General features: G+C 41.0%; 1 long non-coding RNA gene across 4 annotated transcripts; it reads left to right on the top strand.

Moving 5' to 3' along the window:
* Positions 1–8090: 8090 nt before the first annotated feature.
* LOC140875306 (uncharacterized) lies at positions 8091–12213 on the top strand. 4 transcript variants are annotated; one of them, XR_012148392.1, is made up of 5 exons: positions 8091–8198; positions 8420–8509; positions 9194–10968; positions 11051–11177; positions 12071–12213. It is a non-coding gene; the product is annotated as an uncharacterized lncRNA (long non-coding RNA). The 4 variants fall into 4 exon arrangements; XR_012148394.1 differs by lacking the exon at positions 8091–8198 and having other exon boundaries at positions 8213–8509; positions 9194–10690; positions 10869–10968; XR_012148393.1 differs by lacking the exon at positions 8091–8198 and having other exon boundaries at positions 8213–8509; positions 9194–9310; positions 9570–10968.
* The last annotated feature ends 750 nt before the right edge of the window (positions 12214–12963 follow it).

Below are 12963 nucleotides of genomic sequence, written 5' to 3' on the forward strand. Positions count from 1 at the left end.
GTTGATTTGGTATGCTTAACTTCTGGAAATTCTTGTTCAGAGCTGGCTGCTCGATCGGTAGAGTTCAACTGATCGAGCGAGAGAGCAGCAGCCTTTTCTCTGTTTTTGCAAAAATCTTGCCCGCTCGATCGGTTGAACTTTACCGATCGAGCGGTGGTGGTGTTTTCAGCTCGGCAAAAAGTTTTGAAAACATGATCGCTCGATCGGTTGAGTTTTACCGATCGAGCGATGCACTATTCATTTAAAAAATAAATTCTTTTTTGCTTTTAATCTTGGATCATGTATGCTTAATTATAGTTTAATCCTAGATTAGATGTTTTAGAACCGAGGTCTCACATTAAGTGGTATCAGAGCAATAAGTTCTTTGTTGAACTAGAAGTGAGCGGGGTGATCGAGTCCGCGTGTATTGGCTCCTCGCATGTGATTGAGTTATTTAATTGTTCATTTAATTCCATGAGAGCATGCTTTATTAATTGAGAATTATTTTAATTACATGATTATGTGATTAAATTTATAAAGCATGGACTACTTGAGATATAACTGTTTTTGTTATCGACTTGTATTAGAAATTCTGAGAGGTTGAAAGGGCACCAAATTGTAGCGATTGAGATATCTCGTGTCCTAACCTTTGATTATCAGATGGGTCCTCGTCGAGTTATTAACAGAAATCCACCGCCAGTTACTCCTCCGAATGAGCAGGCTAGTACAAAAACTGATCAGATGGATGCCACAGCGACGCCTATGGAAACCTTTCTGAAGAGGTTTCAGTCATTTAACTCGCCTTTGTTGCAGGGTACAGAGTATCGTGTTGATTGTGAGAGCTGGTTGGACGACATTGATCATTTGTTCGATTCCCTTGATTATTCAGATGACCGCCAAACCAGGTTAGTTATTCATCAGCTTCAGGGTGTGGCTAAGAACTGATGGATCACGACGAAGAGAGCCATGGAGAATCGAGGTACAGTCATTACTTGGACTCTTTTCAAAACTGAGTTTTATAAGCGGTTCTTCCCAATTTCATATCGAAAGGATAAGGGAGTTGAGTTTGCCAATCTGAGGCAAGGAAACTTGAACATCGAGGAGTATGTAGCCAAGTTTGACAGTCTGCTAAGATTTTCACCGCACATTGCCGACAATGAATAAAAAAAACCGACCAATTCATTAATGGTTTGAACCCCGACATCTTCACATTGGTAAACACTGCTAGGTCTGATAACTTTGCGGATGCCATGAAACATTCTAAGGGACCTGAATCAGGTTTGTGGAGACAAAGAGGAACTTCGTTTGTACCTCAGAAGCCGAGACAGTCTCAGAATCAACCGTCTCAGCATCAGAATCAGCCACCGTAGTATCAGAACCAACCATATAGGTATGAAGGAGGAAGCAGTGGGGGTAATAGAAAGGATCACTTCAGAGCCAAAGGGAAACAGTTCAAGAAGCCGGGGAACAATTCTTGTAGTAGCCCAGTTCCAATTTTCCAGATTAATTGGTTAATTATATTTTATTAACAAGAGCACAAGGTAAGATCAAGAACACATGACATGAGTAGCTCGGGTCGGTCATGATTGTTCAACAATAGCTCGGGCATTGAGCAAGAGCTCGGGCATTGAGCTAGAGCTCGGGCTTGGAGCTAGGGATCGGGAATGTGTTAGTGCTTGGCTCGGGTCGGGGCTTAGGGTGCTCAAGAAAGTAATGTGCAAGGCAAGGGTAGTGTTCGGTCATGGGAAGAACACATGGTATTCAGGTCGGGAATGGACACGTGGCTGGAGCTAAAACACGATTAGTGTTCGGATAGGTGTCATGCACTCGATTGACACCTATCCTTGCTCATCCTCTATTAATAGGAGTTGAGAGCTCGGTCATTTGTACACTATTTCATCTCACTTCTTAGTTCTACTCGGATCAAAGAGTAGCTCGGGAGCTCGGGAAAGAGTAGCTCGGGGCTTGAACAGGAGCAGTTCAGGTCGGGCTTGACCAGGAGCAGTTCAGGTCGGGCTTGACCACGAGCAGTTCAGGTCGGGCTTGAAGGGAGAGGTCAGGTCGGGTCAGTCTTGAGACCAGGTCGGGTCGGGACTTGGACCTAAGGCAGCTAGGGGTTGTGTTATTTCAGCTTAGCTCAGACTTCGGTGTTAGGTACGATAGTACTGTTCGAGATATCCTGACTGAGTATGCATGTATTATGTGACTGCATGATTTATATGTCATTGATTTATGCTGCATTCATCTGCATATTGAGCTATCTCCTTCGAGATGTATATTAGTAGGGTTGTTCCCTATCCTGTTAGTGGATGAACTTCCATCGATTTGGGTCCGGCATATCCATTGGTATATTGGTATGGGAGCCACCTCCATTAACGACGGCACATCATGCTACATACCAGGGCCCGGTCTGTCTCTGTTATCTGATCTTTGACCTTGAGTTATATGGAGTTCACTTTGCATGCATGTATACTCATACTCTCGTACTGAGCGTTTTATGCTCACATCTCGTACTTTGTGTTTCTGGACACCCTATTCCATGAGGCAGGTTTGCGATTGGACGAGGCGGGTGGTTCCAGGAGGGGCTAGGCAGCGGTTGGTCAGTTGGAGCTTCGGTTAGATTTTTATTTCTGTTGTTATCGGATTGATACAACTTTTCTATATGGTTGTATAATCTATTTGGATTTTTACAGATTCCTTGTCTTGGGATTGTAGTATTTGTAATGTTTCCGCAGTTTATTCTTATATCTGTTTAATTAAGTTAATTGCATGCCTAACGTCTGTTTAGTAGGTGATCTGGGTAAGGGTCACTACATTTATGGTATCAGAGCATGCATAGTTTTCTTTGGATTTAGATTCTGCATAAGATAACCGTGAGGTAATTTGTGTACATGGCAGATCGTGATGATCACAGCAGCCATGGCAGTGTAGGTGGACGCTGGGGAGACGATGACCGAGAGCGTCGTCAAGAGCGCCATCATCGTCGCCATGATGATCAGCGTTTTAGTGTACGCCGATTTCTTCCGATGGGTCCTAAGCCCTTGGTTGGAGGTGAGTCTCCGGAGGATGCGGAGAATTGGTTAGACCGCATGGAGATGACTTTTCAGACGTTCCGTTGCACTGAGGAGCAGAAGATGGAGACGCTGGGATATCTTCTGGAAGGGCGAGCCCGAAAGTGGTGGAGGTTCACTTCTGCACCGTTCGTTACGGCGAGAGGGGTTGGTACTTGGGCTGAGTTCCGCACAGCTTTTCAGAAGCTGTATTTTCCTCCTGCACTCCGTCAGGCAAAGGCAGGTGAATTACTGAGTCTGCGATAGGGTGCCATGTCTATTGACGAGTACCAGCAGAAGTTCTTTGATCTTCTATCCTATTGCCCCGAGATTGCTGACAGCTCGGAGATGAAGTATAACCTGTTCCTTCAGGGTCTCAACCCTGAGATTCATGACCGTGTGGCGGTTGGAGATGACATGTCCTACGAGGGTTTGGTGAGCCGTTGTCATCAGGCAGAGGATAGCATTCGGAGGAACCGGTCTTTCTCTCAGTCCAGGCCTACTAGTTCTTTGGGTCCCTATGCTCAATCTTTCAAGAAGTCTTGATCTACTTCTTCTTCCTCAGGTTCCGCTGGTGTTATCCGTTTTGGGAAGAAGGAGAAGTGTGATCATTGTGGGAAGAACCATCCGTCAGACAAGTGCCGTAGAGCTTCTGGAGCTTGTTTCCGTTGTGGAGAGGTGGGTCATCTCCGGAGAGATTGTCCACTATCTGGGGGAGGCGGTTCTGGTTTTGGATCAGGTTCTCAGGCCACCGTTCATCAGAGGTCGCAGGGACATCCTGCTGGGAGTTCTAACTTGAGGACGCGGGCTTCTGGCCAGGTGTTTGCCTTGAGGCACGACCAGGCCGTGGAGGAGAATGAGAAGGTCATTGCAGTTACATTTCTGTTATATAGTTTACCTGCTCTTGTACTCATTGACACTGATGCATCTTATTCCTTTATTTCTGCATATTTTTTTAAGAGGCATAAGTTACCTTACATTGCACTAGACGTAGTACTTTCTGTTTCTACTCTGATGGGTCAGTCTGCTTTGGCCAAGCGTCTAGTGATGGGTTGCCCTTTAGAATTCGAGGGTAACATTCTGATTGCAAATCTCATGGTTCTTGCGATGGACGACTTTGATTTCATTCTGGGAATAGATATGTTGACTACCTATCGAGCTTAAGTGGACTACTATCAGAGTTTAGTACGCTTTCATCCGGAAGGGAGTGATAGCTGGTTTTTCTATGGTGAGGGAGAGCGACCCCCGATGCCTTTGGTATCTGCTTTGAGAGCCTGTCAAGCTCTACAGTCTGGCGGGGAAGGTTACCTCATCTATGCAGTTGATTTGTCCACTGAAAGCGTAGGGATAGAGAGCATTTCGGTCGTGAATGAATTTTCAGATGTATTTCTAGATGAGATTCCGGGTTTACCTACTGTTAGGGAAGTCGAGTTTAAGATAGAGTTGATGCCAGGTACTTCGCCTATTTCTCGAGCACCATATCGTCTGGCTCCGTCAGAGATGCGTGAGTTGAAGAATCAGCTACAAGATCTTTTGGACAAGGGGTACATTCGTCCAAGTGTATCTCCTTGGGGAGCTCCTGTTCACTTCGTGAAGAAGAAGGATGGGTCGATGCGGCTGTGCATTGACTATCGTCAGTTGAACCAAGTTACTGTGAAGAACAAGTATCATTTGCCTCGTATCGATGACTTGTTTGATCAGTTGCAGGGTACTTCAGTCTACTCCAAGATTGACTCAAGATCTGGGTATCATCAGATGAGAGTCTGAGATCAGGACGTAGCCAAGACAGCATTTCGTACTCGCTATGGGCATTACGAGTTTCTAGTGATGCCATTTGGTTTGACTAATGCGCCGGCTATATTTATGGATCTGATGAACCGTGTCTTTAGGGAGTACTTGGATAAGTTTATCGTGGTATTAATTGACGACATTCTGGTGTATTCGCGTAATGAGGACGAGCATGTTTCTCACTTATGGGTGGTACTGCAGACTCTTCGGGACGAGCAGTTGTACGCCAAGTTGAGTAAGTGCAAATTCTGGATGGATCGAGTGGTCTTTCTTGGCCATATTATATCCAGGGAAGGGATTTCTGTCGATTCGAGCAAGATTGAGGTTGTGCTTAATTGGTCACGTCCGACGACAGTTGCTAAGATCCGTAGTTTTTGGGTCTAGCAGGGTATTATCGTCGTTTTATTCTGAATTTCTCTCAGTTAGCTCGACCTTTGACGCAGCTTACCCGCAAGGGTGTGGATTTCGAGTGGTCCTCCAATTTAGAGGAGAACTTCTGTGAGCTTCGACGATGGTTGACTTCTGCGCCGGTGTTGACATTGCCGTCTGGATCTGGAGGGTATGTGGTGTACACTGATGCTTCTCTTTAGGGGTTAGGTTGTGTCCTGTCTCAGAATGGGCATGTGATCACATACGCTTCTAGACAGCTGAAGCTTCACGAGGATAATTATCCAATTCATGATTTGCAGTTGGCAGCGATTGTGTTTGCTTTGAAGATCTGGCGTCATTATCTGTATGGCGAGAAATTTGAGATCTTCACCGACCACAAGAGTCTCAAGTATTTGTTCACTCAGGCAGAGTTGATCATGAGGCAGAGACGTTGGATGGACTTGCTTAAAGACTATTATTGCGAGATTAAGTATCATCCGGGAGCTGCTAATCTCACTGCTGATGCCTTGAGTCGCAAGGTGCGTCTTTTTGCACTGCATACTTGTTCGATGTCTAGTGCGATCGAGGATTGTTGTTCTTCATGGTATACCTTCAAGCACAAGAAAGGTATGCAGTGTATCAAGATTTTTGCAATTTTATCTGAGCCAGCTTTGTATTCGCGAATTCGAGATGCTCAGATGTCTGATTCAAAGACCAACGTTTGGCTCGCCTAGCCAACGAGGGTAGTACGTCTGGATTTCACTATCCGTCAGATGGTTTTCTGTGTTTGTCTGGTAGGCTTGTGATTCCGGAGGATGAAGAGTTGCGAGATAATATTTTGTCTCAAGCGCATCGCACTAAGTTGAGTATTCATCCAGGGAGCAACAAGATGTACAAGGATCTACGTACTCATTTTTGGTGGAAAGGAATGAAACGCAGTGTGTATCAGTATGTTTCGAGATGCTTGGTTTGTCAGCAGGTCAAGGCAGAACACCGACGGCCTGGAGGTTTGCTTCACAGTCTGCCTATTCCTGAGTGGAAATGGGAGTTGATCACGATGGATTTTGTGACCCATTTGCCAATGACCTCGAGGAACTGTGATGCTATCTGGGTGGTGGTAGACCGACTCACCAAGTCAGCACATTTCATTGTCTATAGCCGAGAGTATTCTGTGGATCGTATGGCGCGGTTGTACATTCAGGAGATCGTTTGACTTCATGGAGTGCCTGTGAGCATTGTCAGTGATCGAGACCCCAGGTTTACTTCTAGGTTCTGGGGGAGTGTTCAGAGTGCAATGGGTACTACTCTCAGTTTGAGTACTGCTTATCAGCCGAAGACAGATGGTCAGTCAGAGCGCACTATCCGTACTTTGGAGGATATGCTTCTAGCATGCACTATGGACTTTGGTTCAGCCTGGCAAGATCATTTGCCTTTGATTGAGTTCGCGTACAACAGCTATCATACTAGTATTGGTATAGCACCTTTTGAGGCGTTGTACGGGCGAAGTTGTCGTACTCCACTTTTCTGGGAATAAGTGGGGGAGAGACAGGCTGAGGGACCAGAGTTAGTCCAACAGGCAGCGGATGTTGTTGATCAGATCAAGAAACGGATTAAGACTGCACAGGATCGTCAGGCCAGCTATGCTAATACCAAGCGTAGGCCTTTACAGTTCGATGTTGGGGAGAAAATATTTCTGAGAGTGTCACCTTTCCGCAAAATTCTCAGATTTGGCCTTAAGGACAAGTTGTCTCCCAGATTTATCGGTCCGTTTGAAATTTTGGAGAGCATTGGCGATTTGGCTTATCGTCTAGCCTTGCCACCGTATCCGTCTAGTATCCACGACGTGTTCCACGTATCTTTGTTTCGACGGTATGTGGCGGATCAGTCTCATATTTTGCAACCGTCTGAGGTTCAGGTGGATACCGATTTGACTTACGTGGAGAGACCTATTCGTATCCTGGATCATAAGGATAAGGTCTTGCGTAATAAAGTCATTCCTTTGGTTTTAGTTCAGTGGCAGCGTCGAGGCATTGAAGAAGCCACTTGGGAGCTTGAGAGAAGGATGCGTTCAGAACATCCTGAGTTGTTTTGATTCTATTGTATTCAGCTTTATCTTGTAAAATTTTCAGTTTGAATAAAGGAACGTTTGGATCTTGTTTTACATTTAGTACTTAAGATCTTATTTTTCGAGGACGAAATATCTTAAGTGGGGGAGAATGTAGTTGCCCAGTTTCAATTTACAAGATTAATTGGTTAATTATATTTTATTAACAAGAGCACAAGTTAAGATCAAGAACACATGACATGAGTAGCTCGGGTCGGTCATGATTGTTCAACAATAGCTCGGGCATTGAGCTAGAGCTCGGGCTTGGAGCTAGGGCTCGGAAATGTGTTAGAGCTTGGCTCGGGTCGGGGCTTAGGGTGCTCAAGAAAGTGATGTGCAAGGCCAGGATACACTACAACAAATTTTAGTATCAACAACACCTAAAAGACAACGGTTTTTTTCAAAAACTGTTGTATCTTGGCTTTTAACAACGGTTTTAGTAAAAACCGTTGTTGTTGGCCATATTTTTTTAAAAAAAGACAACGGTTTTTAAAAAACCGTTGTCTTTTATATGTCAAAGACAACGGTTTTAAAAACCGTTGTCTATGAGCGGGTTTTTTTAGGCCTACGACAACGGTTTTAATTAACCGTTGTCTATGTGCGTTTTTTTGTCTACGACAACGGTTTTTAAAACCGTTGTGTTTTTATGTTGTTTTATGGAGTCACAGACAACAGATTATGTTAAACAGTTGTCATATTTTTTTCCTTTTTAAAAAATAAATAATAAAAAATAAAAAATTAAATAAATATAATAATGCGAGATCTGGCTTTCGTCTTTAATTTTATCAACCTCATTCTTCCTTCTTCTCGCTCTCTTCCTCTCAAGACTCTCCCAAACCCTAGCCGCAACTTCTTGTCGTCGATTCACTGCCACCGCTTCGGAAATATGTGTTTGGAGCTAGAATTCGGTTAGTGATCGTCCTAAGCTTCATTTTGTTGATGTCAATATTGGCAACCTGAAGCTTCGAAGCCGTCACCCCTGTTCGACCATAGTTGCCCAAGATTTAAGGAAAATGAGTGCTTCAAAGTTTATCAAAAGTTTCAAAACATATGAACTATATGTAATCAACAAATTTTTTTGTTATCAACGTTTACGGGCTCTCTTTTGTCTTCGTAATTTTTTCCTTAGATCGGACAAGTTTTGGGTCGATGGCTTCCAAGCGGATCTTGAAGGAGCTCAAAGATTTGCAGAAAGATCCACCTACTTCTTGCAGCGCTGGTGAATCTTTGAGCCTCTTAATTTTTGTTGCTTATTATTTTTAGCGTGTCTAGATGTGTCTATATTTATATTTGTTGAACTTTATTGCTATATATTTTGTATGGAATTTTTGGACTTCGTTAATATGTATGTAGACTGTAGATTGGCATTTATTCAGTGTGGGTACCCGTGGTTTTGTGGTTTTCACTGTTGTTTGCAGGTAACTTTGTCCTAGCCATGAATAATGCCAATTTATTACGTGTATATGAGTGTGCAGATTAGCTTATTTTTTGTTGTTTACATAAATTTTTTGTTTTGACTGTTTTAGCGAGTAGGAATGCGGCTCTCACCGTAAATTTTCAATCCATTTGCTTTTTTGTATAAAATTTTTTCTAAACTCTCAGTAATGTGTAATTTTTAGTTCTCCATTTCTGCATTTTTTGAGCAATGGATTGTAGTTATTTAGTTTCTTTAACTCTACATCGTTTAAGCTGTGTCAGTTTTAATTTCTTTAGTGTTTGACAATTTTAGTGCTAATGTGGCTGTAGATGGCAGCATAGTCAACTTAGGGCTGTGGGATACTGCAGATATTGTTTTCCCATAGCAAATGCAAGATTCTAAGGGTTGAGTAGAGAGATTGTCCTCTTTTTAGTTTATAATTCCAAGTGTAATAATTTTATTTGTTTTGGTTTCTTTAAATTAAAGGTCAAGAAGATTACAGCAGGCTGAGGCCGTTGAGTTATTGAGGTGCTGAGTGCTGACATATTTGTATTAGCATTCTCTTTAATCAGTACGGCGAGCTATGAAAATGTCCTCAAGAAGGTAAATAATTTTGTTACTGTTTTGAATTATTCTTCTACCATTTTGGCTGTGCTCTGTCTTTTCCTTTAACTTTATCTCATCCACGTTATAAAGTGGAATACTACTTTAGTTTTAACCAACACTTAAAGGAAGAAGGGTTAACTCATTTCGAGAACAAAGTTGTTTGTACTTGTATCTCATTATAATAGAACGATCTGGCAAGTTGCGTCTTCATTTCTCTTGATTGATTGGTAACATTTTGTTTTGTTTCTCATTATAGTGGATGCCTGAACTTCGTCGATTCGCACCAAATGTTCCAATTGTACTCGTTGGAACTAAGTTAGGTACACCTTGAATTTACAATTTATTCATTCACATGATATGTAATGAAGGGCCGAGGATTGTTGTCTTATAAACACTGCAATTTTTGAAAGCGTTAGGGATTGGATTCAGTAACTTAGTTATTTTTCAAGACTACAAGTCACCGCCGCCGACACCATCCACCACGAGAATTAGTGGTAACGACGGCTGGTGGTGTGGATGAGGATCTTGTGAAGTGCCTTGCTCCCACTTTCAAAGGGGACTTTGCTCTTCCTGGAGCGAAGTAAGCTCTACTTCGTTCCAAAGAGGTCCTTTTTTTTAAGAGATATCTTTGTTTATGCTCGGTTACATCTTATCCATTCAATGTCCTGTTTTTTTTCCTTTATTATTGTTTGGTTTACATCTTCGTTTATGTGAAAGATGGGTTTCTTTTCTTTTCTTGAAAGACTGCTATATGCTTCCATCTTCATCCTATCTGTGTGGAAAATGTAACCCAATTCGCTCTTTCTTTTTCCGTGTTCTTGCCTCTTTATGTGTAAATAGATCTGATATAGCTATAGATAATGTGTGTATGTATTTGTGTGGTGGCATGTCTTTAGTTTGAAGGTCGACTTATTTTGTATGGCATTGTGTCATAGTTTCAGATCTACCCCTTTTTTTTAACGTACAGATTGTTAAATACTGAAACAAAATTATTTTTTTTTGAATGTACAGATTTTAAAATGGATAATAAGTGGTGTGAAGTGTAAATAAAAATATTGGAATGTGATTTCCTTATATAAAAATATAACGTGACTTGAAAAATGAAACTGAATCGTTCAATTCGAGAACTTAATTCATATACATTATTTCAATTTCAGTATCTTCCATTTTTATAGAATGTAAACCACGATGATGACAAAGTTCATTCATTTCGAATATAATTTTCTAACATGTGCGTCCGATATTGTTTTCATGGAAGAGTACTTGCCTAACTTGGAAACTTCTATTTTAAAATACTATTTCATTTTATTTTTTATGCAATAGCTAGGTACACGCATTGTTAAAAGTGCATTAAAACATGATGGAATATATTACAAGGTACGTAGAATGTCTAGATTCTCGCTCACATTTACAATTAGTCATATATCCAGCCACATCAAATCTCCACTGATCATTAGCTTAGCTCATTTATATATATACAAATATAGCTAACTCGTACAAGCTATTAAAGTATGCTAGTTTTTTTTGCTTATTTTCTTGCATTGGCCTATTACAGATTGTTGAATATAGACGAGTTTTAAAATGGACATATGTGTATGGATTTTATCTACCTTGGGATGAACTTGCTAAGAAGCAGTTTTTTGAGTATCTACAAGGTCTGCAATTTATCCTAATTTGTATATTTTGGTTTGTTCTTTTCATTTGTATTTTACCCCTTTATCTCTCTGTATTCTTTAGGTGAGGCAGATTCTGGTTTGGAACAGCTTCATCAATGTGCAGAGAAGAAATTTCAGGGCTACCTGAATTCTGAGGGTCCACCGAAAGACTTCAATGAGTTTCGGACAAAGTTGGCAGGATTGACCAGGTGAATCCAACTAATATAATTCTTCTGCTCAACTTTTGTACTCCATATTTGTTCTTACATCAGGCTTGCAATCATTATAAGCAGCAAAGCAAGAGGGTGTGGTATTTAAATAAGACATTCATCTTTTTTTAATGTTGCATGTTGCATATGATTTTCCAAGTTCTTCATTATTTTTGAAATAAATTTAATTTTTACCCGATATTCATTGCATTGCATAGTATGATGATGATGAGAGGAGAAAAGAGATGGAAAATAACTCTTCCGATCTGGTTTTTTGTGTAAAACTATTGAGAAACACGAGCATTGTCGCATCTTATAAACTCAGCCATCCTTATTCAGATTGTTATTTGCCCAAAGCTTGAAACTTTCGGCGCCTGTTTCTTCTTTAGATCTGTTTGTTTATTCCCCTTCATAAATGTTTGCTATCTTTTAAAGAGACCTAAGTGCTTTGATGCTTGGGTCCATTCTCACCAGATTCGGTATTTTGTTCAAGAATGTACGTTTCCCTTTGAAAGATATTGAGATTTTGCGCATGGGTTCGACTTTTAAGTGACGTGATGACTAGTTTGTGAAAAAATGGCAACTTTGGTCCCTGGAATTCTCTTAAAGCTACTACATGCAGCATATGAACACAAATGTCAAAATTGAAGGAGAGCATAGGTCTTCTTTATTGAGTACCTTATTTTTGAAGAAGAATATACTTTTATTCATTGTCCAATAGGTTTCATATTTATTTATTTGTCCACCTGATAGTCTTGTTTCGTGTTGCTTGGTTATTCAATGAGTGCATACTTTCATTGAGGTAGTTATGGTTATATCTCTGTCTTTTAAAATTTTTTATTTCATTGAAGTGTTAATTGATGTAGTTATGGTTTCTTGTATTTTGGATACAGGAATATATGTCAAGCCATGCCATAAAAGTAGATCTCGAAGTTGAAGCGGATGTAGCTTCTCGGTGACGATTGATTTTGTAGTTAAATTAGAATTAGAATTCGAATTTTAGTATGCATTGAATTTTGTAGATAAACGTTCCAAGTTTGAGCGATTTGTAATACTGAAAAATTGTATATTAAATTTTATTTTAAAAATTTTAAATCTTGATTTATTTATAATATCGAAATTTGTATATATTTTTTTTTGTTTTTTATATGAAAAACGACAACGGATAAAATCCGTTGTCGTAGGAGATTTAAAACTGTTGTAACTGATGGTGTTGTTAAAAACACGCCCCTACGACAACAGATAAAATTTGTTGTCATTTCCCTCAAAGACAACGGATTCGTGCCTACGACAACGGATAAAATATGTTGTCTTTGTGGGCAAAGACAACGGATTTTATCCCTTGTCGTAGAGGGAAACGACAACGGATTTTATCCGTTGTCGTAGGGGCGTACTTTTAACAACGCCATCAGTTACAACAGTTTTTAACCCCCTACGACAACGGATAAAATCCGTTGTCTTTTTGCGTTTTTCTTGTAGTGATAGTGTTCGGTCATGGGAAGAACACATGGTATTCAGGTCGAGAATGGACACGTGGCTGGAGCTAAAACACGATTAGTGTCCTGCTAGGTGTCCTGCACTCGATTGACACTTGTCCCAGCTCATCCTCTATAAATAAGAGTTGAGAGCTCGGTCATTTGTACACCATTTCATCTCACTTCTTAGTTCTACTCGGATCAAAGAGTAGCTCGAGAGCTCGGGAAAGAGTAGCTCGGGGCTTGACCAGGAGCAGTTCAGGTCAGGCTTCACCAGGAGTAGTTCAGGTCGGGCTTGACCAGGAGCAGTT

The sequence above is a fragment of the Henckelia pumila genome, chromosome 1, assembly GCF_033568475.1.
Source record: "Henckelia pumila isolate YLH828 chromosome 1, ASM3356847v2, whole genome shotgun sequence".
Classification (NCBI taxonomy): domain Eukaryota; kingdom Viridiplantae; phylum Streptophyta; class Magnoliopsida; order Lamiales; family Gesneriaceae; genus Henckelia; species Henckelia pumila.